Raw genomic sequence first — 24,605 nt, forward strand, 5'->3', positions numbered from 1 at the left:
CTCCACTCCTATTTTTCTGTGTCCTTTTTTTAATGTGTATCTGCTGTGATAGCACTGGGAGGAAGTGAATTATTCTCCATGTGGCAGTAAGACGACTTGATGTGAATATGTGCACCCTGTTCTGCCTGGATCATTATAAAAGTGGAACGGTTTATGAGGAAATGGTATGTCAACATAGGGCATCCGTTCAGTTGCTTCAGCCGTTCAGTATTGACTTCATCAGTTATGAATGAGGTGGCAGCCGTAGATCTAGCCAACATGGAAATGGGATCTTCGGCCCAACTTGTTATTGCCGAGTAAGTTGGAATTCTATGTTAATCCCATTTGTCGCATTTCCCTCCAGACCATTCCTTTTTCACATATCTGGCCAATTGCCCTTTGAAAGTCATATCCCCTTCGATAACTTCCTCTGGCAGCTCATTCCAGGTGGAGTCTACCCTGTAAGTGAAAAAGTTGCCACTGAGGTCTCTGTTAAATCTCTCCCCTTTCACCTTCAACCAGTGCCCACTAGTTTTAGAATTGTCTATGCTGGGAAAACAACTGTGTGAGCATTCACTTTATCAATGTCCCTCGTGATTTTGTATACTTCATTAAGGTCACCCCACAACCTCCAATGCTCCAAAGACAAAAGTCCCAGTCTAAACATCTGCTCCCTATATTTTGCACCCACGTCCAGATAACGTTTCAATGAATCCTTTCTGTACCTTTTCCAACTTAATTTCATCCTTCCTATAACTGGGCCACCACAACTGCACACAGTGCTCCAAGTCTCGCCAACAACCAGTACAGCTGTATCATAGTGGCATGGTGGCACAGTGGTAAAGTTGTTGCCTTACAGCGCCAGAGACCTAGATTCGATCCTGACCATGGGTACTGTCTGTACGGAGTTTGTGCATTCTCCCAATGATCGCGTGGCTTTTCCCCAGGTGCTCTGGTTTCCTCCCGCACTCCAAAGACGTATAGGTAAATTGTCCCTAGTATGTAGGATAGTGCAAGTCTATGGAGATCGCTGGCCAGCGCTGACATGGCGGACCAAAGGATCTGTTTCCACGCTGTATCTCAACATTAAATCATGTTGTTCTAACCTTTGTACTCAATGCTGTTCCCAATGATGGCAAGTGTGCTAAATATCCTCACCACTCTGTCTACTTGAACAGCCACCTAGAATTTTTCTTTACCTTGCCTGCCAGATTAATTTCATGTTTTTTTTTTGTCCTCCTGATTACTCCCTTTAGTGTTCTCCTGCACGTTTAATATTCACGGAGGGATTCTCTTTATCCCGACTGCATAAATCTGATGTATGCCTCCTCATTTTACTGACCAGGGCCTCAACAGTTCTCGTCAACAAGAGTTCACTAAACGGGCTAGCCTCACTCTGCGCCCTAACAAGAACATGTTGCCCCTGCACTTTTGCAATTGGACTTTTGAAAGCCTCCCACTTGCCATCCGCCCCTTTGTCCGCAAACCGACTCTCCCAATCGACCTCCGCAAGTTCCGGCCGAATTCCTCCAAAATCCAGAGTTACTCCAGCATTTTGTGTCTATCTTCAATGCAAACCAGCACCTGCAGTTCCTTCCTACGACCTGCAGCTGGAAAAAAAAAGCACTGAAATTCTCTCACCGAGATCTGCTCTCACCTTAAATCAGAGAATTAAGCAATGACTGCTTCAGTGGCTGAAGCCATCACCCTCAGTTACAGAGTTTCCTTGTCAAAGAATTGGGCATCTATTCAGTTTTCAGAAGAGAACAGCAATTCTCTGTTGATAGGTCATGATTCAACGAAGTTATGAAAGATGCTGTGAACCATAGGTTGCTTTTAAGTATATCTCAAAGTGTCTCGGGTTATATTCCTGTGGGAAGCCTGTTTTACCAGAAACAGTTTCAGCTTTCTACTGAAAACAAGTTTTTTCTGTGACTGACGTTGGTGCCATGATTGAGGAGAACCATTGTCAAGTTTAAGCTGCTGTGCAAATTCATGCATAGCGATAAAATGAACAAGATCCCAGTTTTTTATATATTTAGGAAGATAATACATATTAATAACATTTATCATATTAATTCAAGTAATTATCTCAACAGAATCTGGAATCTTGTCGAAAGTGTTTTAACAAATTCTATTCTAAAAGAAATAAAAATTATTAGAGGGACATTTTTATTTCTATCTTTATCAGTCACTTACTTTCGTAGGGTTGCTCATTGCTAATTGGCCATGAGAAAATAGCGATGAGCTGCTTTCTTGAGCCACTGTGTTTCTTCTGGTGAAGGTTCACCCAGAGTGTAGTTGGGTAGAATTTCACTATTTAGACTCGATGATAATAAAGAAAGAGTAATGAATGTCCGTTAAGCTACGTTTAACGGAACCTGTAGGTGGTGGTGTTACCATGCACCATCTCCTGTTGTCAGGGTGGTCACTCTTACCTCAACTATGGAACACAGCCCTCTAGTCCATGGTTGGACCAGGACAGCATTGGAGACTCCTGGTCCTGGCAAAACCCAAATTGTCAAGAGTAGACGGGTTAGGCAGCTTGTCTGACTGTGTCCTGATTTTTGTGAACAGGATATATCTGGACAATTTTCCGGACCCAGGTACGGCACAGGGGCAGCACAGCGTTAGAGTTGCTGCCTTACAGCGCCAGAGTCCCGGGTTCGATCCTGGCCATGGGTGCTGTCTGTACGGAGCTTGTACGTTCTCCCTGTGACCTTGGTGGGTTTTCTCCGGGATCTCTGGTTTCCTCCCACACTTCAAAGACATAAAGGTTTGTAGGCGAATTGGATTGGTAAAATTGTAAATTGCTCCTAGTGTGTATAGGATAGTGTAAGTGCGGAGATCGCTGGTCGGCTCGGACTCGGTGGGCCGAAGGGTCGGTTTCCACGCTGTATGTCTAAAGTCTAAGGTAGATGCCAGTGCTGTAAACAGACTGAATCGGATCGCTGGAGGGAGGGCTCTTTTGGAGCACAGGTCCTCAGTGGTGCAGCCACCGATGTTTACTGTCCCACAGCTGAACCTATTACCATTCTCAGCTGGATTTTTCATGTATTACAGAACTATAAGACACAGGCGCAGAATTAGGCCATTCAATCCATCGAACTATTTTCCCCTCTCATCCCCGTTCTCCTGCCGTCTCTCTGTAACCTTTGACACCCGTCCCCTTACTTTGTGCAGTCAGAGTATAGTGAGTATAGAAGTTGGAAAGTCATGTTGGAGTTATATAACATGTTGGTGAGCCCGCATTTTTTGCTTTCAGTTCTCAGCACCATGTTATAGGAAAGATGTTGTCAAGTTGGAAAGGGTACAGAGAACATTTATGAGGATGTTACCAGGTCTCAAGGGTCTGAACTCTTGGGAGGGGTTGAGCAGGCTGGGACTCTATTCCTTGGAGCGCAGAAGGATGAGGGGTGATTTTTACAGAGGTGTATAAAATCATGAGAGGAGTAAGGCGGGTGGACGCACAGAGTCTCTTGCCCAATCGAGAACTAGAGGACATAGGTTTAAGGTGAAGGGGGAAATATTTAATATGGATCTGAGTGTATGGAATGAGCTGCCAGAGGAAGTAGTTGAGGCAAGGACCATTGCAACATTTAAGAAAAAATTTGATAGGTATTTGTATAGGACAGGTTTAGAGGGATATGAGCCAAACGCAGGTAGGTGGGATTAGTGTAGATGGGACATGTTGGTCAGTGTGAGCAAGTTAGGCCGAAAGGCCTGTTTCCATTCTATATGACTCTACTCAGGCAGTGTCTGGGGAAAGAGAAATGGTTAACACACACTAGTGTCGATGGTACGTTGAAGACCCTGCATCAGATCTCTCATTTAACAATAGGATTCATAGCTCAATCAAATTCAACTACTTCTATTTCCATAGATGCTTCCTGTCCTGCTGAATTTCATCAGCATTTTCTGTTTTTATGTGGTCAGTGATAATTCCGTGGAATAGCTCTACTTACTTAAATATCAGTGACGTGCTCTTTGCAAGGATGTCTGGAGTAGAAGGGACTTTGCTGTGTCATAGTTTGGTGCTTAGCAGCAGGTCGTCTGCTTGGATTTCCCCTGCTCTAATGAAACGGTTATGGTTTATTTGAATAGCCATTTAAGAGCTATTTAAGAATTATTCACATTACTGTGGGCTTGGAATACAAATCAAGGGTTGGTACAGAGATGTCGTACAGAATAACAGATTTCTGTCATGATTTTCTTTATCTTGAAGTTAAATATTGCACTGAAAAGTTGCGCTCGTGATTATAGCGGGCCCCAGGTCATCTAACGAGATTGGTTTGCATGATAATGCTAAGTAAATAAGAAACTACGACATCAAAATAGTGGAGTAATTCTGTGGTCCCTCGTGTGATTTTGTGCGAGTGACAGATGCCGGCTTTCACAGTGTGAAAAAAATTACTTTCTGAAAGAAAAAAAATCTCAATGTTGCGCTTCCTGTGAAAGAAACAACAAGAAGAATAGCTTGACATTTGAATTAACAAAAGGTTGTGCTTCGGAGATGGTCATGACCTTATCTTGTAAAGACAGAATGCTAAAGGGCATTTCTGTATTTCACTGCAAATAACGATAGCAGAGGAAATAAGAAATATTACATTTCTAGCCAGGAAAATCCAATTATGTCAGAGCATTCATCTAAGTCTGGGTTTTGATTCCTGAAGTTGATTTTTTTTTTACACATTTAATCTGTTGATTTAATTTAATTTAATTGTCAGATTGTAAAGAGGATGAATCTTTCTAGTTAACATTCTTGCATGTCTTTCCAACAAAGGCATGTGTCGCAGAGTAATTGTATTTCGTGATGTAGTTTTCAGCTGAAGAGATTTGGTTGTTATAACATCCCATGAGTAAATTATGGTTAGCATGTTAATATGCTTCTGTCTTGTAATGTGGCCGGGAACAACCTTGTCACAATTTGTTTCTTTGGAATACCAGATGGCTGGTGATCAAATTTAGATGCCTGCTAATATTAAAGTATTTAGTATAAAAATGGGCGCTTCAACATACTTGCACTTTGTGATTAGTCATGTCAAGGAATGCTTTGGTGGGTGAAACAGTACTTATTTGATTCTTCCAAGAGACATCTTGAGTTTTTGTTTCAATAATAAGATTTAGATGCAGCACGGTGGTGCAGCAGTACAGTTGCTGCCTTACAGCGCCAGAGACCCGGGTTCGATCCTGACTACGGGTGCTGTCTGTACGGCGTTTGTACGTTCTCCCTATGACCTGCGTGGGATTTCTCTGGGTGTTCCGGTTTCCTCCCACACTCCAAAGACTTACAGGTTTATAAGTTAGGTAACGTTTCGGGCCGAAACCCTTCTTCAGACTGATAGGGGGTGGCGGGGAGAAGGAAGGAAAAAGGGAGGAGGAGGAGCCCGAGGGCTGGGGGATGGGAGGAGACAGCTCGAGGGCTAAGGAAGGGGAGGAGACAGCAAGGGCTAACAAAATTGGGAGAATTCAATGTTCATGCATCCGGCGGGCCCTCGAGCTGTCTCCTCCCATCCCCCAGCCCTCTGGCTCCTCCTCCTCCCATTTTCTTTCCTTCTCCCCGCCACCCTCTATCAGTCTGAAGAAGGGTTTCGGCCCGAAACGTTACCTATCTCCTTCGCTCCATAGATGCTGCTGCACCCGCTGAGTTTCTGCAGCATTTTTGTGTACCTTCGATTTTCCAGCATCTGCAGTTCCTTCTTAAACAGGTTTATAAGTTAATTGGCTTTGGTAAAAATAGTAAATTATTCCAATAGTGTAGGATAGAGCTGGTGTACAGGGATCACTGGTCAGCGCGGACACAATGGTCTGAAGGGCCTGGTTCCACGCTGTATGTCTAAACTAGATTAAATTTGTATCAGTAAGCTTTCTGAATGCAAGTTGCACAAATGTAACAGGATTTGAAAGACATGTTTAGTATTGACATTTATAACAATTTTTATGACTATATCTCATGAGGTTCTTTGCCCATTGTCGGGGTCTGCAAAGAATTGCTGCAGTGAGTTTGTTACAAACTGCTCATTCCTTGAAAAGAACGGTCTGTGAACGAGCCCAGAGGCTGAATTTTGTCAATTGCTAAATTACCGTGATAAGTGACCAAGCCAATAATATTGCCTTGGCATTTCAACTGATCTCTGTTCTAAATCCCGCAACTAATTGTCAAGCCTCCAGGAGAGAATTCAGCTAACCTCTATGCTTTGAGGATAGAATAATTGCCTACCCCTTGGCGGCATGGTGATGCAGCGGTAGAGTTGCATGTTACCATGCATTATGGTTAGTATGTTAATATGTTTCTGTCTTGTAATGTGGCCGGGAACAACCTTGTCACAATTTGTTCATTTGGAATACCAGATGGCTGGTGATCAAAATTAGATGCCTGCTGATATTAAAGAATTTAGTATAAAATGGGCTTTGCAACATAGAATAGAATAGAATAGTTTCTTTATTGTCATTGTAACATGAACCATGTACAACGAAATTGTAAAATGTCAGCCAGTCAGTGCACCATTCAAACATTTCTAAAAGCTAACGATACATACAAGGTAAAATATTTAAAAAAGATAAACAACTAAAATAAATATCATAAAAATAGCACGCATAAACACCCAGCCCTACATCCTTCTGTCGATTTCACAGTCTCTTAGTATGTATCGCCCCTGCGTTCCTTGGCGGCTACATTTAGTGCCTTTATAGCAGTGGGGTAAAAACTGTTTTTAAGTCTGTTTGTCCTTGTCCTTGTAGATCTGTACCGTCTGCCTGACGGTAACAGTTCAAACAGGGAGTGTCCGGGGTGGGAAATGTACTTGCACTTTGTGATTAGTCATGTCAAGGAATGCTTTGGCAGGTGAAACAGCACCTGTTTGATTCTTCCAAGAGACATCTAGAGTTTTTGTTTCAATAATTAGATTTAGATGCAGCACGGTGGTGCAGCAGTACAGTTGCTCCCTTACAGCGCCAGGGACCCGAGTTCAATCCTGACTCTGCGTTTGTACATTCTCCCTGTGACCTGCGTGGGTTTTCTCCGGGTGCTCTGGTTTCCACCTACTCTTCAAAGATGTACAGGTTTGTAGGTTAATTGGCTTGGTAAAATTATAAATTGTCCCTAGTGTGTGTAGGATAGTGTTAATGTGCGGTAATCGCTGGTCAGCGCGGACTCAGTGGGCTGAAGGATCTGTTTCTGCGCTGTATCTCTAAACTAAGCTAAATAAAATAATTCTATTAATGCGGTGCTGCAGGCAAAGTAATTTGTTTAATGCTCAACATGGAATGATAGTGATCAATAGTACAAAATAAAGCAAGCTATCTGAAATATTATTTCGCAAATGCCGGTCTAGTTTTCCTTGTTCTCTACATTTTTAACTTTCCTCTCTTTCTAACACCCGCTGGCTTTGAAATGCAATGTCCACATTCTCTTAGTGCTGTCCAAATGTCGCGCCGTTCTTGGTTGATGGAAGTTATCGGAAAGATAGATGTCTGAAATGTTCAAGTCCTTTTCATTAAGTAGAAATAGAGCCAGGGTCAGCAACCGCTCTCATGAAGGATTAAAACTGCTGCATTCTCGATCGATCGGCCTGGTGATCTTGACACTGTGTGAACTGCGCCATTTCAGAGCTAGTATCTGAACGCCTGCTATCAGAAGAAATGTATTCTATTTTTCGTTTCCCCAAAGCTATTCTGTGATGTAACTGACTACCACAGCACTGTTACACTATTCCACATATAGTCCATATTTCAGGAACATTCAACAGGAGATCCAGGTGGCTGCTTCAAGTCGTTAGTCAGGTGTAAGATGGTGAAAGTGCACCACCGGGAAAGGATAAATGTGAGAAATTCCTGTTCACTGCACCACCAGGCAGTGGTAAAATAAAACCTTTGGTGACCGATGGCAGCTACTGCAGCCAATCCAAACCTGATCTGAGCATGAACGTTTTTTTCCATATCCACCATCACTTGACTATCCCCGCATATTACACTCAGGTGTGATGTGTAAAGCATTCAGAGCAAAGGGATGAGCCACTTAACCCAAGCAGTCCACATAATGCAGTGTGTTCATACATTCCCATTGTCAGCACAAGCCAGGTGATTCTGCTTACTCACCAGATTGACATTAGCCAGTGTAGCATCAATTTTTTCGTCTTTTCATTCTTTTCAACACCACCTCCAGTACCTCAACCTCAAACGGGAGCACCCAGAGAAAACCCACGCGGTCACAGGGAGAACATACAATCTCCATACTGACAGCACCCATAGTCAGGATCAAACCCGGGTAAGGCAACAACTCTATCGCTGCGCCACTGTGCCACCCCATTTGTAACCATCAATTCAATACATTTTAGCAAGGGGCTGCAGTTAAAAACTGTAATTAATAAGGTCCACAGAAAATCTACATTACGATCGGGTTAAAAATTCTTGGAAATGTTGGACTCGGCCTTAAAACATCAAAATCAGGTAGCAAAAGGAAAAGAGTTGAGTGTTGTCACAAGTTCACTGCAGGTTAATTACACCTTGCTGGGTTAGTGAGTAGAAAAACAAAGCAAATATAATAAATCATGGGATTTGATTCTGTCTGCACTTAATTTCAAAAGATTTCTTGGTTCAACCTGTCACACTGGAGCAGTAGGGGGAGGAAATCGGAGAAAACTGTCAACACTTCCTTCATTGCAAGCAACAAAGTATTCAACAAGAACTTTTATCTTTAATCTTTCATGGATATGATCATCGATAATATGGCTGGTAGTTTATGCAATTATTTTATTGTCATAAATAGATTTTCAGCTGCACCACCAGTTTTGGTTTGGTTTTGGGGAAGTTTCTGTTTTCCCTCTGGCCACTAGGGGCGCCGCATGATGGCAGCCTCCGCCTATAGTCTGTCTGTTTTTCTATCTTTAAAAAAAAAAAAAATTGTTTGTTTAAAGTATGTTTTGGAGGACTTTTTTTTTAGTATTTCTCATGTGGGGGATGGGGGTAGGGTAAGGGGGAAACTGTTTCCAAGTCACTTCCTGGCGAGGATGCGACTACCCCCACTCGCGGCCTACCAACTGGATTGGCACGGCCTTTCCTGCCGGGGACCGGACCAGAGCTTCAGCAGCAGCGGCGCAGCGCTGAATATATTGCGGAGCGGGCGATGCCTTACCTGGGATCGCCGTTTGAAGCTCCGGAGTGTTGGGCCTGCTGCTTCAACATCGCGGAACTGTGGTTTGCAGAGCTCCCAGCGCGGGCGGCGCTGACCAACATCGCGGAGTCCTGGGATCTTTTGCCGACGGCCGCCAGCGTAAATTTCCGCCTGTGGACTACGGGAGCCGCGATCTCCAGTAAGAAGTGGCCGATTCGGAGGTCCAAGCCGCTGAGGATGTTCTTCCGTTCCGACGTCGGAGTTCCATCATCCCGGAGAGAGGGCCTGAACATCGGGCCACCCCTAGCGGCGACTGCGGGGGGCTCGGGAGGCTCCGGCCATTGGTGAACATCGGGGAACATCTAAGAGGAGGATGACTGAACTTTGGTGCCTTCCCTCACAGTGGAAAACGTTGATACCGCTGGGTGGGTATGTTTATGTTAAAGACTATCGTGTTCTGTGTTCTTCATTTTATTCGTACGGCTATATGGTGACCACAAATTTCACTGTACGAATTGGTGCATGTGACAATAAATGTCTCTTGTCTCTTATCTTGTTTTTGTAGAGGAGCTGAAAATGTCTCAGATGGAACTCCTGGGAATTTTAAGGGGGCTGATTGTCACTTTAAGGACCTGCAAGTTTTCTTCAACAGGGGACGTGTTCTGTGAGCTTCTGCTTGAACTAATGCCCTGTTCTAACGGCTGATTTGTGAGGGCTTAAGGTGCCACTTCCAGGCAATACTGTCTGCCCCCGCTCACTTGGCGATGAAGGTTTGAAGAGAATTTTTGAAATGTTATGTGAAAACTTTCAGGAATGCTTTTGCCAAATCTGTATCAACACTGAAAACATTTATTCCAATAAATCTTCTCAGTTCAAAGAGGTGCAAGTACTGTGCTACTCCATCTAATTGGATGCTTTATGGAAGTCACCAAGAGAACAGGAGCACTTTGTCCTGAATTTTTAACCAGGATATGCCCAGGAGGAATGGCATGTGTTCAGGTCTTTGCTGCAAAGGAGGAAACTAAGAAACTAAAGAGTGAAATTAACTCCTTTCTCCCCCCCCCACTGGTGCGGTCACAGATAGCGAAAGACGCTGTCAAAGGATCAGGGCAAGTGTGAGGTTTTTGCTCTTGGTGAGGTCAAATGTAAAGGGAAAGTATATAGTTAACGGAAAGATCCTTTACAGCATTGATGTACGGGAAGAGTTTGGGGTCCAAGCCAGAGCTCCCTGGAAGTGGCAACACACGCAGATAGATCGGTAAAGAAGGCAAATGGTATGCTTGCCTTCATTGGTTGGGGCATTGAACGTACGAGTCGGGAGGTTATGTTGCAGCTTTATGAACTTTCGTTAGACCATATTGTGTGTAGTTCTGGTAATCCCATTACTTTGGAAACACTTTGGAAAGACTGTAGAAAATGGTTACCAGGATGAATAAGTTCCAAGGCAAGTTTGAGGAACAGTACCACATCTTTCATCTGGGCACATTGCAGTCTGGAACCGAAACCAAAATCTCGAAATGTTAATACGTCATTCTTTCTCTCTTTCTGTCTGTATCAGACCCGGCGATATCTGCCTCTGGCAATATCTGTCACGTTGACTCATTTTGTTTCTTTCCAGTGGGATAACATGTTCAGCGTGTTCAGCCTGTTCAGCCTGTGCCATGATTCTGTTGTTAACAAAACATAACACAGCCAAAGATATATACAAACACTCCCTGAGATGCAATAAGCGACTTGCGTAAACTCACATTTACTAAATAATTCTGTACTCAGTCCCTAGTGCAATCAAGGCAGTTTGTAATTTCCACAACACTGTACGATCACTGAAGTTTACATTGGAAACAAGCCGGCAATGGCTGCAGTCCTTACTCAGAAGGCCATAGAAAGTGCCCGAACAGTGAGGTGGCATTCAAGTTTACAAGTAACTTGAGCAAAACGCAAATTGCTGGAGTAACTCAGCGGATCAGGAAGCATCTCTGGAGGACATAGTTGTACATTTCCTGCACAAATGCTGTGACGGGATTCTGAGTTATTAGCTGCTGCTGAGTTACAGCCAGACGCCTGCTACTTTGGCCCAGCAGTATTGACTCACTCATTGAATGAGGAGAGCGACAAGAATTTGTTGAACATGCAGAGAGGGATTTCTGCTGGATTCCAATGAATACTCCGTGAGTTATTTTGGGCAGGGGATGGAAACGGACACAGTCAGTGATTCCGACGTGTAAAATCTGACTTGCGAAAGGATTCAGAAATAAATCGGTGAGTGACTATAATTTGATTCTGACTGCCATATTATCTAATTTTGTCTCAGCTTATCAGAGCTACTCCAGAGATTTCCAGTATCTTCAGTGTAGGTAGTAACTGCGGATGCTGGTTTATCCTGAAGATAGACACAACATGCTGGAGAAACTCGGCGGGTCAGCCAGCATCTCTGGAGAAAATGAATAGGTGTTGTTTTAGGTCGGAACCCTTCTTCTGACCTGTTCAAAGTGTTCTGGGTCCCAAGGAAGAAGGGACCCAACCCGAAACATCACCTTTACTTTTTCTCCAGAGCTGCTGCCTGACCCGCTGATTTACTCCAGTATATTGTGTCTATCTACTCCTTTTATTCTATCCATCTTTCTTTGTCTTCTCCACTGTCGAAATTTGTTTTCTCTCTTTCCTGGTTCTGACACCAGATCTCAGACCTGAAATCTTTAGACTTTAGAGAACTTTAGACTTTAGAGAAACAGGCCCTACGTCCCACTGAGTCTGCGCCAATCAGCGATCACCCCGTACACTCGCGCATTCCTACATACTTGGGACAATTTACAAATTTACCGGCCAATTAACCTACATACCTGTACGTCTTTGGAGTGTGGGAGAAACCTCACATGGTTGCAGGGAGAATGTACAAACAGCACCCGTGGCCAGGATAGAACCCATGTCTCTGGCGCTGTAAGGCAGCAACTCTACCGCTGCGCCACTGTACCGCCCCAATCACTTCACACTGATATTGCCTGACTTTGAGATTTTCCATCATTTTCTGTTTTTATTTCAAATAGGCGTGACCTATTAGCACACCATTTGTTTAACATCTGCTTCTATCCTTCAATTGGAAATGCAAACAAGATATGTTGCTGAAGTAGGTGCAACCCAGTGATTTGAGATAACCCAGTGCTTTGTTGTTGGTGATACTGATTTAGAAAGGGACGCGGCAAAGGACATCCTGTTGGAATCACGTCATTATTTACCTGATGTTTCCACAACTCGAGGGCCTGAGCTCTTGTGAGAGGTTGAGCAGGCTAGGGCTCTATTCCTTGCAGCGCAGGAGGATGAGGGGTGATCTTATAGAAGTGTATAAAATCGTGAGAGGAACAGATCAGTTAGCACACAGTCTCTTGCCCAATCGAGGGGAATTGAGAACCAGAGAACATGGGTTTAAGGTGAAGGAAGAAACATTAATAGGAACCTGAGGGGTGACTTTTTTTTTATACAGAAAGGGTGGTGGGTATATGGAACGCGCTGCCAGAGGAGGTAGTTGAGGCAGGTAATAACGCAACTTTGTAGCGGCACCTGCTGGCGCACGCAAATATCGAACCCGGCGTTCGGAAGCCGCGGTCACGTGACTCCAGAGGGGCAGCTTGTTTTCGCGCGGTTTTGCTTTCGTGCGGCTGTTCAGCGCTGACCACCATTGTGGCCAGACGTGTCGAGAGAACCTGTTAACTGAGAAGTGATTTTCTGAAATAAAAATCGTTAGAATACTCAGTTGTCGTTCTTGCGACCGCTAAAACTTTTAAGAAACATTTAAACAGGCACATGGATAGGATAATTTTAGAGGGATATGAGCCAAATGCAGGCAGGTGGGACTATTGTAGATGAGATTTGTTGGTCAGTGTGGACATGTTGGCCCAATGCTTCAAGGATTTATTAAAAGATCAGAATTATTCAAAACATGACCGTTTGAACTCGGATAAGTGATTGCCATTTGAGCCCCAGCACTCTCAATAGAGGTGATAAACATTTCAGGGTTTGAACATTGCAAGTGTCATGCACTCAGATGTCTGAATGAAGTATAACATTCTTCAAATTGTTATTGTATATCTGGCTGTATAATCTCTTGTCACATTCAACTGCTCGTGCCACAATGACTGTGAATCTGCCCCTCAAGTTGAAGTCTGAGAACAGCTGTACAGTCAACCCTTTTGTGTTTGATTCAATAAACTGAATATTACATTAAGAGGCTGCACAGCAAGCAATACATAACAAACCAGAATCAAATTTGAGTATGTCCTTGTGTGTGTGCAGCTCTCAACCACTGTCCAATTCTATTTTATCAGTCAGCAACATACAGTACCAGGACGCACTTCAGTGAAACCACAATGAGGCAGAACTTAGTGTCTCTGGCAAAAGTACAACCAACAGAATCTATCTCATTGAGCAAAAGAGAAGAGGCCTAATGATACCAGTCATGCGTAAAAGCCAATAACAAGCAACAGTGGACTTAATTTTCAAATGCAGACTCATTGAATCTTGCTTCCTCCAGATATGAATTTGAATGTTGCAGATTCTTATGATTCACCACAGCATTTTTTCTTGCTTCCCATTAATGGTTGTAGCTTCTGTAATTTTAATTCTTGTTCTTGGGATCTAAAGTACAAGAATTGCCCATTTCTAATTATAGTTGCATGTTATTGATGTGTTACCTTTAGGAACAGCTGCCCTTGTGATGATAGTAATCCCTTTACGCTGCTAGGTTGGACATTTGCTTTACTAGATTTGCTTTAATCTAGTGACAGCAAAGAGGAGAAGAGTCTATGCCAACACCTTGACAGTGTGCAAGTTGCAGCAAAGTTTGCCACTGATTATGTTCTCATAATGTCACCACTCTTCTGTGTTGTCATCCCGCTGAATGCAACTCGGCCTTGGTGTGCATCCTTGCTTGTGGTTTTGAAGGTTGAGGATCCAACCCACAAAAGTGATAGGAAAAATCTCATTCCCTGGCTCTCTTGACCAAACAATTAATCTGCCATCATTTAGTTTGACATTGCAATTGATGCTTTCAGAAAGTTAGGTGACCATGAGTTAAAATTGAATGGAATCTTGCTGTAATATATTTATTGTTTTCAACATGATACACAATAGAATTTATTTGTATTTCTGCACGTTGATGAATTTGAACTCCAGGTGTATTTCTCTATTCCATCTATATGTATGACATGCTGAGACTGCTTTGCTTCTCTATAACAGACTTCATTGATTTAAGACCAGGTCTGTCCTGCAATAGAACTGAGGTCGTGAATCTGTCATTGTGAGCTGCAGATAGCTTTAATCTTGGATATTAAACTTTATTGTTTGATGTTTACCTTTATGAAGTTGATCAGCTATAGCAAGATTAGAAAGGCTGTTAAATAAATGAAAACAATTAACATATTAGTTAATGGATAACTAGGGGAAGAATAAAGACAGACTGCGAATAGGATAAAACACAGTGGTATGTGGTACTGGAGTTAACATCACAATTGTGTCAAAAGATCTATGGACTGTGTTTGAGGTAAGAAAACATAATCATTATTGGTGCTGGGAATTTTCTGAGCAAGAAATAGATGGGAAAGGTGAATTAAGGCATCGGGGTCCTTCCACAGTTGCAAAATAACTGGTTAAAAAAATGAAATGATTCAATTTTGCATGCCTTTTGTAATTCAATGGATGATTTATAGTGCAAGAATTTTTTATTAGGCTCTAGCAATTTAACAAGAAATTGGAAATTAAATATTGCAGCATGAATACAAAGCTTTTAACAGTTAATCAAAATTCTCTTCACGCAGGGCACAATTCTACCTTGCAAACAGTCTTGGTTGTGTTATCATCCCTCTTTTCCCTTCAGAATACACTACTTTGGTACTAGAGGTTTGCAGCTCTTGACATTTGGCTTCTGCTTGCAAATCGTGTGATTTATGTAGTTAGTTTAGTTTATTGTCACATGTACCGAGATACAGTGAAAAGCTTTACTTACGCGCTATCTAAAACATGACGAGGTGGAAAGTGATGATGGGGGTTAATTTTCTAAGAGCATTGCAGAAAGTCTCCAGTAATCTGCTGTGTGACGATTTAGAAATTTGTTTTACCGGGTTATGTTTGTCTTGCTTCCTTCGAACTCGCCAGGGCCCTGTTTCCAACAATCCCTTTAAACCTGCCTGGACCCCATTTCCAACGCTTCTTTTTTATTTGACATGGGCCTTATTTCCCTTAATCCCTTAAGAGTTACAGGGTTCACTGAAAATGTATTATACTGCTATGTGAATATAGAAACATCGAAATAGGTGCAGGGGTAGGCCATTCGGCCCTTCGACCCAACACCACCATTCAATATGATCATGGCTGATCATCCAAAATCAGTTCCCCGTACCGGCTTTTTCCCAATATCCCTTGATTCCACTAGCCCAAAGAGCTAAATCTCTCTCTTGAAAACATCCAGTGAATTGGCCTCCACTGCCTTGTGAGGCGGAGAATTCCACAGATTCACAACTCTCTGGGTGAAAATGTTTTTCCTCATCTCAATCCTAATTGGCCTACCACTTATTCTTAAACTGTGACCCTTGGTTCTGGATTCCCCTAACATCAGGAACATTTTTCCTGCATCTACCCTGTCCAATCAAGTAAATTAAGATTGTGCAAGGCTATAAAAAGGAATAACATCCAGAATTCTGCAGAATCAGCCAGCCCAGCACCACCAATGTTCTGAGCCTGTCGAATTACCAGAATTTTGTTGTATATATTTCCTGTATATTTAATTTAAAAAATACTCTTACTACCAAACACTTCTGAAGCCTCAATATATCAGTGGCTGAATATGTATTGCGTAGGAAGTAACTGCAGGCGCTGGTGGACACCGAAGGTACACACAAAGTGCTGGAGTAACTCAGCGGCACCTCTGGAGAACAGGAATATGTATTATTTTATTGCATATAGAAGCAGGTACTATAGTGACTTTTAAGAGGCTTTTAGATAGGCACATGGAACAAGAAGCTCTGAAAAATTATTTTATTTTGCACTCACAGAGACCTTGGCTTGTTGTATCAAGTACATTTTGGGAACAAACTGGAAGTTGGGAGTGTAATGCAATTTTGGTTCAAAATTCAGTTAATGTAAGAGTCGCTGAGACCAATTCTTGAAAATAAAGCAAGTCAATGTCATCTACTGTCACCACTTTGGCACAGTAAGGGACAACTTTGAAGTCTGTTTTAAATATTTATGAACAAATGGTTACGTTTCAACGTAGATCTTGTTGATGGACTGGTTTGGATTACCAGCATAATCCAGTTGATAAATTAATTAAATAGAAATTTAAGGGGTGATTATAGTTTAGGTATATATGACATTTAAAAGATTTGTACGGGTAAAGCAAAATTATTCCTTCTGATGGCACTGTTCTGAGCAATAAAACAGAACTTGAATATTAACATTAGGGCCATTGAAAATTAAATGAAAATGTCAAAACCAAGCTTGGATAGAGTGGATGTGGAGAGGATGTTTCCACTCGTGGGAGAGTCTAGGACCAGAGATCATGGCCTCAGAATTAAAGGACGTTCCTTTAGGAAGGAGATGAGGAGGAATTTCTTTAGTCAGAGGGTGGTAAATCTGTGGAATTCTTTTCCACATTAGGCTGTGGAGGTCAAATCAATGGATATTTTTAAGGCAGAGATAGAGAGATTCTTGATTAGTACAGGTGTCAGAGGTAAGATAGCGGAGTCAGGGGATATGGGGAGAAGGCAGGAATGGGGTACTGATTGGGGATGATCAGCCATGATCACATTGAATGGCGGTGCTGGCTCGAAGGGCCAAATGGCCTACTGCTTCACCTATTGTCTATTGTCTATTATAATGGGGAGAAGGCAGGAGAATGTGGTTAACGGGAAGAGATATATCAGCCATGATTGAATGGCGGAGTAGACTTGATAGGTTAAATGGCCTAATTCTGCTCCTATCACTAATAACCTTGTGAGCTTATAAACAAATGTAAGCAATTGCATGGCATACTCCTGTTGATTTGGTTAAAAATCTGTAAGTTAATAGTATAAAGGTGCCCTTAAGTGCAAGCATTATGACTGTACTATATGAAAGAGAATCAGCAGCATTTTGACTGAAGAATCAGAGGCATCTAGCCGAATTGCTAATCTATTTTGGTATTGATCATGACTCCAACTCAAACATCATTAATCAAACCTTTGCTGAATTAACAGTTACATACCTATGCAGGCTAGACTTGTATAACTTAATAACTGTCCAATAAATTTAGCTTCATCATTTTCTTCATTGGGAAAGTTTCTTGTGCCTCGGGTAGCTCAGGTTCCAACATAGACTTATGGCAAAATATAGATGGACGTTGCCAGGGATGTCAGTGGAGGAAGAAGTGTGCAAGGCGTGGGTTGTAACTGACAAAGTACCCTGATGCATCCATTTTGCGAAACAACATCAATTGGTGATACCCCCGTAAAACATACAAACAGAATTCGGCTCATCGAATCTACTCTGTCATTCGATCATGGCAGATCTTTTTTTCCCCTCTCAACCCCATACTCCTGCCTTCACCCTTATTAATCAAGGATCTATCAATCTCTGCTTTAAAAATACCAATGATTTGGCTACCCATCATCCTGTGCCAAAGAATTCCACAGATTCGTCACCCTCTGAAGAAAGAAATTCCTCAATGTATCCATTCTAAAGATACATGTTTTTATTCTGAGGTCGTGCACCTCTGGTCCTAAACTGTCCCAATGCTGGAAACATCCTTTCCACATCCACTCCATCTAGGCCTTTCATTATATGATAGGTTTCAATGAGATCCCCTCACTTCCTTCTGAATTCCAGTGAGTACAAGCCCAGAGCCATTAGACTCTTCTCATATGTTAACCCAATTAAATAAATACGTTCATAGTGTACATCACTAGGATCTGATATTGAATCCTTGTGTCCCATACTCTGAGATATTTCTGACATCTGCCTCTCACATAGCAAAGGAGCAAGCAAAAGGATTTAAAAGATACATAGTTGCCACAGTATGAACTAGAGATAATTCAACAGTTCAGGGGACGTGTATTATATATTGCTTTCAATAATCAGAAGGTTGACCAACAGCATGGCTTATTGATGCAATCAAGTCTATTGGACCCATTAATGGAGACCAGGATTTTTCATGCTTTATTCCTAATTGATTTAGGAGCCAGTGACCAAATGGGTGGGTTAGTTCTCACTGAACCATAAGCAAGAAGTTCACCAATGACAAATGCTGATAAGTTTCTACCTAATTAAACAAAAATGTGTTTCTAATTATTCAGTAAACATTTGCTGGCAACTTAAGCATTTGTACATCTCAGCTCAGAGTTTTCATGGATGATATAGTCTGTTAATTCTGTTTTGCTGAGGAATAGGAATTTGGAAACTGCTAACCAAATACAGTTTTTGATTCTTCCACATAGTTATCTGGATATTCTTGAGTACAGTAATAGGCCAAGTTTGTTGAGCTCCAGACTTCAAAATAAGTTGCATATTCCTCAAAGGTAAGTCACTTCCAAGTGACTGTTGTAAACACATTTTTAAAGGAACAATTACAAGCAGGCGTAGCCACTTTTATGTTAATGGTAAGTACATTTGGCATTGTACATATGAAACAGAGCCTCATGTTTATTTTTGCTTCCACTAGGAATTTAACAACCCATCACTGAAGGATGAAATGCTCCAACTGGGTTTTGCTCTTTGGGCTGTGTGTTAAGGTAAGTTTACATTAACTCGCCCTCGAATCTGTACTAATTACACCCTGCAAAAAAATGCCAGTTTATTTCTAACTTTGTAGCTGTGATAATATTGTGTTATTGAATGTCTGGATATTATTGAAAGAAAGTGAACTATCAATTAAAAAAATGCTGATAAGAAATAAAAACATAAAATGTTTGAAAAACCTAGCAGCTTAGATATCACAAATGGAAAAGTAACCAGTCAAGGTTCTGGCTGCTAAAGATAGACACAAAGTGCTGGAGTAACTCAGCGGGACAGGCAGCATCTCTGGAGAGAAGGAATGGGTGACGTTCAGGGTCGAGACCCCGAAGAAGTTTGCGGGTTATCCCTGAGAAGAAGGGTCTCAATTTGAAACGTCTCCTATTCCTTCTCTCCAGAAATGCTGCCTGGCCCGCTGAGGTACTCCAGCATTTTGTGTCTCTTCAGTTTAAACCAACATCTGCAGTTCCTTCCTACACAAGGTTCTCGGTGCTGCCTGGCTTGCTGAGTCACCAGCGTTTTCTGTTTTTTATTTTAGAGTTCCTGTAAATACAGTATTTTCTGATTCTCATAAGTTATAGGAGCAGAATTAGGCTATTCGGCCCATCAAGTCTACTCCGCCATTCAATCATGACTGATCTATCTTTCCCTCTCAACTCCATTCTCCTGCCTTCTCCCTATAAGCCCTGACACCTGTACAAATCACTTTAAAAAAAATGCTAACATGGACACCATTTCAACATTGGCTGCTCTGATATTGGTCACAGGACTGCCCTGCTCTTTCACACACACCTCACTTTCATGTTAAATGATTTTTCTCAGCCTATAACTCACAATTTGTGCCGTTGCTGCAATGGCGTGGTTGGTTTAGAGAGAGAGAGAGAGAGAGAGAGAGAGAGAGAGGTAGGTGTTGAACATCTCTTCTTCCCAGACATCTGTTGGCTAATTGTACCAAAGGTTCCCTGTTGAAAATGGTTTCAGGTATGTAACACATTAGTCATCTTAATTACAAACCATTGTCCTAGATTGTACAACAGCAATTTGCAAGTAATTACTCTGAATACTGTGCCCTAGTAAAGACCGTAATTTAAATTTTCTGGTAAACTATATCACTGTTGGGATGATTTCTCCATTGGAGCACTGCCAGTTGTGCAGAAATTCAGAGTCCTGTGAATCACTATAGTCTGCAGAGAAAACTAGAGGGTGTTTTACTGAGGCAAATTCTTTGATTTATTGCTTTTCATACAAACTTAAATCCTCCTTTGACACATGGCTGCTCTACCTATTGAATCTTAATGTGCCTCAAATAAACCTCTGCGTGTCTGATCTCGGGGATAACCTGCAAGCTACTTATTCAAAGATGGCAAGTTGTACTTCACTGAATACTGTTTCAACAGAGTTCAGGTACATTTTTTTCATGGAATTGTTTCCTTCATGGTTGTGAGAAAGGTTGCCAGAATGTATTTGTTTAGTTATCCACTATTGCACTTCAGGTAGATTGTAGCGTTGTCAGTAATATCATGTGTAAGGTTCATAATAATGCACAGCAGAATAGAAACCAACAATATGGAATTGATGATGGAGAATTAAAATTCAAGCCTGATATCAGTTGTGGGGGAAACATTGGAATATAAAATGAAGAATGTACTCGAAGGTCACTGAAAATCATACTAAAAATGACCCAGTCAACAAAGCTTCTACAATCTTAAAGCCACTGAAATGCTTTTAATGGGTGGCTGTGCTCCACAGCCTTGTTTTTCCAACTGTTAGCTTTGTCAAACTGCAAAACCGTTCTATATACAATTTAAAAAAAAATAAACAGACTATTAAAAATGTTTTAATTAAAAATTGAAAAACCACATGTTAAACAACCAAAAGAATGCAAACATAAAGGAGAGATCCATACATCTTGTAATGTGGGTAGAAAGGAGCTGCAGATGCTGGTTTATACCAAGGATAGACATAAAGTGCAGGAGTAATTCAGCAGGTCAGGCTGCATTTATGGAGAAAAAGGATGGGTGACGTTTGGGGTCGGGAAGGGTCTCGACCTGAGACATCATCCACCCTTTCTCTCTGGAAATGCTGCATGACCCCCAGAGTTACTCCAGCACTTTGTGTCTATCTTCACCATGCAATCTGGTGCAGGTTATCCAAGGTTATCCTCAGTATAAACGCTGAGGATTTGTTATGACTTTGAAACCTGTCTGGAGACTCCACATGGCAGAGCCTAGCCATAGATTTGCTAGCAAGCGACTATCAGAAAGTTCTGAATTTCCATTTGGACACCAGCCGTCACCGGAGTCTTAAATTACTGCTTCAGAAGCAGAGTGTTGCAGTTTTTATCCCGCAAAATCGGACCTCTTAGTTTCAGATTGGAATGGATGCCGTTGATGCTGAGGGGCAGTTTCTTCTGACTGGAATTCCTCAACTCCTAGTAGATTTAGGTTTATTATTGTCATGTGTACTGATGTACAGTGACAAGCTTTGTTTTGCAAGCTATCAAAGCACATCAGATAATACTTGTGCGTGCTTTCAAGCTACTGTACCTTCTGCTGGATATGAGCAGGGAGAAGAAAGAATGACTGGGGATTATGTTAGCCATTATTCTGAGGCAGCATGAAGTGCAGATGGAGTGAATGGTTTGAAGTCTGGTCTGTGCAATGAACTGGGCTACATGTACAAGTCCCTGCAATTTCTTGTGGTCTTGGGCGCAGCTGTTCCCAAACCAAACTGTGATGGATTCTGACATTATGCTTTCTATGGCATGCTAGTTTGAACTTAATAGTCGGAGGAAGAGTTGTTCCTGAATCAAGGCTTGTGGGATTTCAGGCTCTTGTGCTTTCTGCCCAATGGTAGCAACGAGAGGAATGCATGTCCTGGATGGTGGAGATCATTGATGACAGATGCTGCCTTCTTGAGACAGTGTCTTATGTAGATGCTTCCGATGGAGGGGAAGGCATGCCCGAGCTGAACCCATCTCTCTCTGCTGCCTCTTGCATTCTTGTTCATTGGAATTGCCATACTAGGGCATGATGCAACCAGTCAAGATACTTTCTACAGTCTCGAGAGTCAAGTGTGTTTTATTGTCATATGTCCCTGATGGGACAATGAAATTCTTACTTGCTGCAGCACAACAGAATATGTGAATATGTAAACATAGTACATAATGGGGGAAGAGAAAAAAAAAGTTCAATAAATAACAAATATAGTGCAATAATAATAGTTTTTTGCAGTTCAGAGCTTATTCGTGTGTTGTGTTTAATAGCCTGATGGCTGTAGGGAAGAAGCTGTTCCTGAACCTGGATGTTAGTTTTCAGGTACCTTATTTCTGGTGGCAATGGTGAAATGAGTGTGTGGCCAGAATGGTGTGGGTCTTTGATGATTTTGGCTGCCTTTTTGAGGCAGCGACTACGTGTCTTCTTCATTTCGTGTCCATCTTGTTACAAATGTTGGCCTCGCTGTCTACGTCCATCCTGAAAGGCGGCAAGCTTCTGGCGACAATCACTGGAAGTCATCACTTGTCACAGTAGATGATGGTAGTAGCAGAGTTCGCTCAGGATACTTCCTGTTTCCAGCTCCGCGATGTGGAAGCTTCAGCTATGGGGCCATTTTCTACAGTGCATGTGTGTAAGACTATTGGGTGACATACTGAATCTCTCGAAACTTCCAAGAAAGTAGAGATGATGGTGGACCTTCTCCATGATTGTATCAATGTGCTGGGCCCAGAACAGATAATCTGAGACGTTAATGCCCAGTAATTTAAAATTGCTAACTCTCTCCACCGTCCACCCACTGATTGTGGTTTGATGTGTGGCTTCCCGACTTCCTCTTTCTGAAATCAGCAGTCGGTCCCTTGAATCAAAGATACAAAATGCTGGAGTAACTCAGCAGATCAAGCTACCTACAGTATCTGAAGAACATGGATAGGGGACGTTTCATTTTGGGACCCTTCTTCAGACTGTCTGTAGTGGAGGACAAAGCTGGAAGAGAGATGGGGGTGGAATAAAGCATGGCAAGTGATAGATGTATACAGGTGAGGGGGGTTGATTGTCAGAAGGGTCCACTAAGACTAAAGGCTGTGAGTGAAGGAAAGAAGAGACATGAAATGTCAAGTGAGAGGAAGGGATATCGGCCGATGGGGGGAAGGGAAAGGGGGGTGGGGTGGTGTTTTAGCCAACCACAGTTGTGTCATCGGCGAATTTATAGATGGTCATTGAGTTGTGGCCAGCCATACTTCTTTCAGTTTAGTTTAAAGATACAGCGCCGAAATAGGCCCTTCAGCACATCGAATCCGCACTGACCAACGATTCCCATATAATAGCGCTATCCTACACACACTTGCAACAATTTATAATTTTTCCTAATATCTGACCCACCTGGTCATGGGAAGAAGATACAAACTCTGTACAGACAGCACCTCTAGTCAGGATCGAACCTGGGTCTCTGGCGCTGTAAGGCAGCAACTTGACCGCTGCGTCTCCGTGCCGTACAGTGTTTTCACTGGAAGAAGAGCCGTGAGAGCAGGCTCAGGAAATATTGCAGGGCCTCACTAAACAACCTTCCAGCCAACCAGCCGTCACATTCAATTGGGACTGGATCAATGTCCATTGTGGATTAGATGGCCACAGCTGCCATTAAAGAAGTCTGGAAGAATGCATGGATTAGGTTGGTTTCTTGGCCTAGCTCCAGAAACATCCAGATTCTGCAGAATCCACTTCACACTCACACACTTAGTCTGCAGAGATGAATGTAATTGAGGGCTATGTACCAGTTTACTTGAGTAAGTCATAGTTGAAGTGAATGGAGTCAAAGTAAATTATTATAAAGGAAATGTTAATGCTCCAGTTACCTGTATAATATATTATTGATTAGAAGATAACTGTGGCTTGGTGAATATAATATTCTTGTGTCTCTGGCGCCTGGGACAACTTTTGTAGAATTAAGGGTTCCTTAACTATGCTTCCTTTTTCCCTGCTCTGTGCTTGTACATTAGAAAGACTATTTTAATTGCCGTTTAATTGGATAATAATTGATGTTGCCCGTGTTAGGTAGATCTGAAAAATGTACTGAATTTTATCTAGCATTTTGACATTAGCAGTGCTATCACACTTGGATAGAACATCACTTTTCTTAAGTCATGCTGATCCAGCAGCACAGTGTTTAAAACAAACCTTAAGATAAGCATTCGGTGCGTATTAACGGTCTTACAACAGTGATTGGCATTACTAATAATGTAGCACATTTAAATAAATACAGATATGGTACATAGATGTTTTTGAAAGCAAAGTTAATAAATAGAATGTGTTTTCTATTTTCAGCATATCAAAGATTTTGTTTCAAAGTGTCTGTGTCACCTTTAAGGAGCTGTCAGTGTCGATCGAGTAGCTCTGACATGAGAAGCTCCACTGCATTCACTTTATGTTGTTTCCAGCCAGCGATTCCGTCTCAGTTATACGAACCTCTGTTGAATCCTAAAACAGTTTCATGTGTAAGGTTGGGTTATCAAACCAGGTGCCGTGGTAGTCTGGCGTAGCAATGGGCACACGCATGGGCCCCAGCTACGCCTGCCTCTTTGTCGGGTACGTTGAACAATCCTTGTTCAATACGTACCAGGGCCCCATCCCCAACCTCTACCTCCGTTACATTGACGACTGCTTTGGGGCCACCTCCTGCACCCACACACAACTGACTGACTTCATCCACTTCACCACCAACTTCCATCAGGCACTCCAATACAGCTGGACCATTTCCGACACTTCCC

The 24,605-nt window shown here is 42.2% G+C and overlaps 1 protein-coding gene across 5 annotated transcripts in view; it reads left to right on the top strand.

The window, feature by feature from the left end:
* Nucleotides 1-24,605, top strand: part of fut8 (fucosyltransferase 8) — a 632,584-nt gene that overhangs the window by 343,648 nt on the left and 264,331 nt on the right. For 3 of the 5 annotated variants that reach the window (XM_033026878.1, XM_033026879.1, XM_033026882.1), the window contains one exon: nucleotides 18,774-18,843. The exons of 1 other annotated variant lie outside the window; for it this stretch is intronic. The gene's annotated coding sequence lies outside the window, so the exon portion shown is untranslated. Of the gene's footprint in view, nucleotides 1-11,081; nucleotides 11,351-18,773; nucleotides 18,844-24,605 lie in introns of those variants that run through there. One more of the 5 variants, XM_033026883.1, reaches the window with a different exon arrangement.

Source organism: Amblyraja radiata, chromosome 9, assembly GCF_010909765.2.
Source record: "Amblyraja radiata isolate CabotCenter1 chromosome 9, sAmbRad1.1.pri, whole genome shotgun sequence".
In the NCBI taxonomy this organism is placed as follows: Eukaryota; Metazoa; Chordata; class Chondrichthyes; order Rajiformes; family Rajidae; genus Amblyraja; species Amblyraja radiata.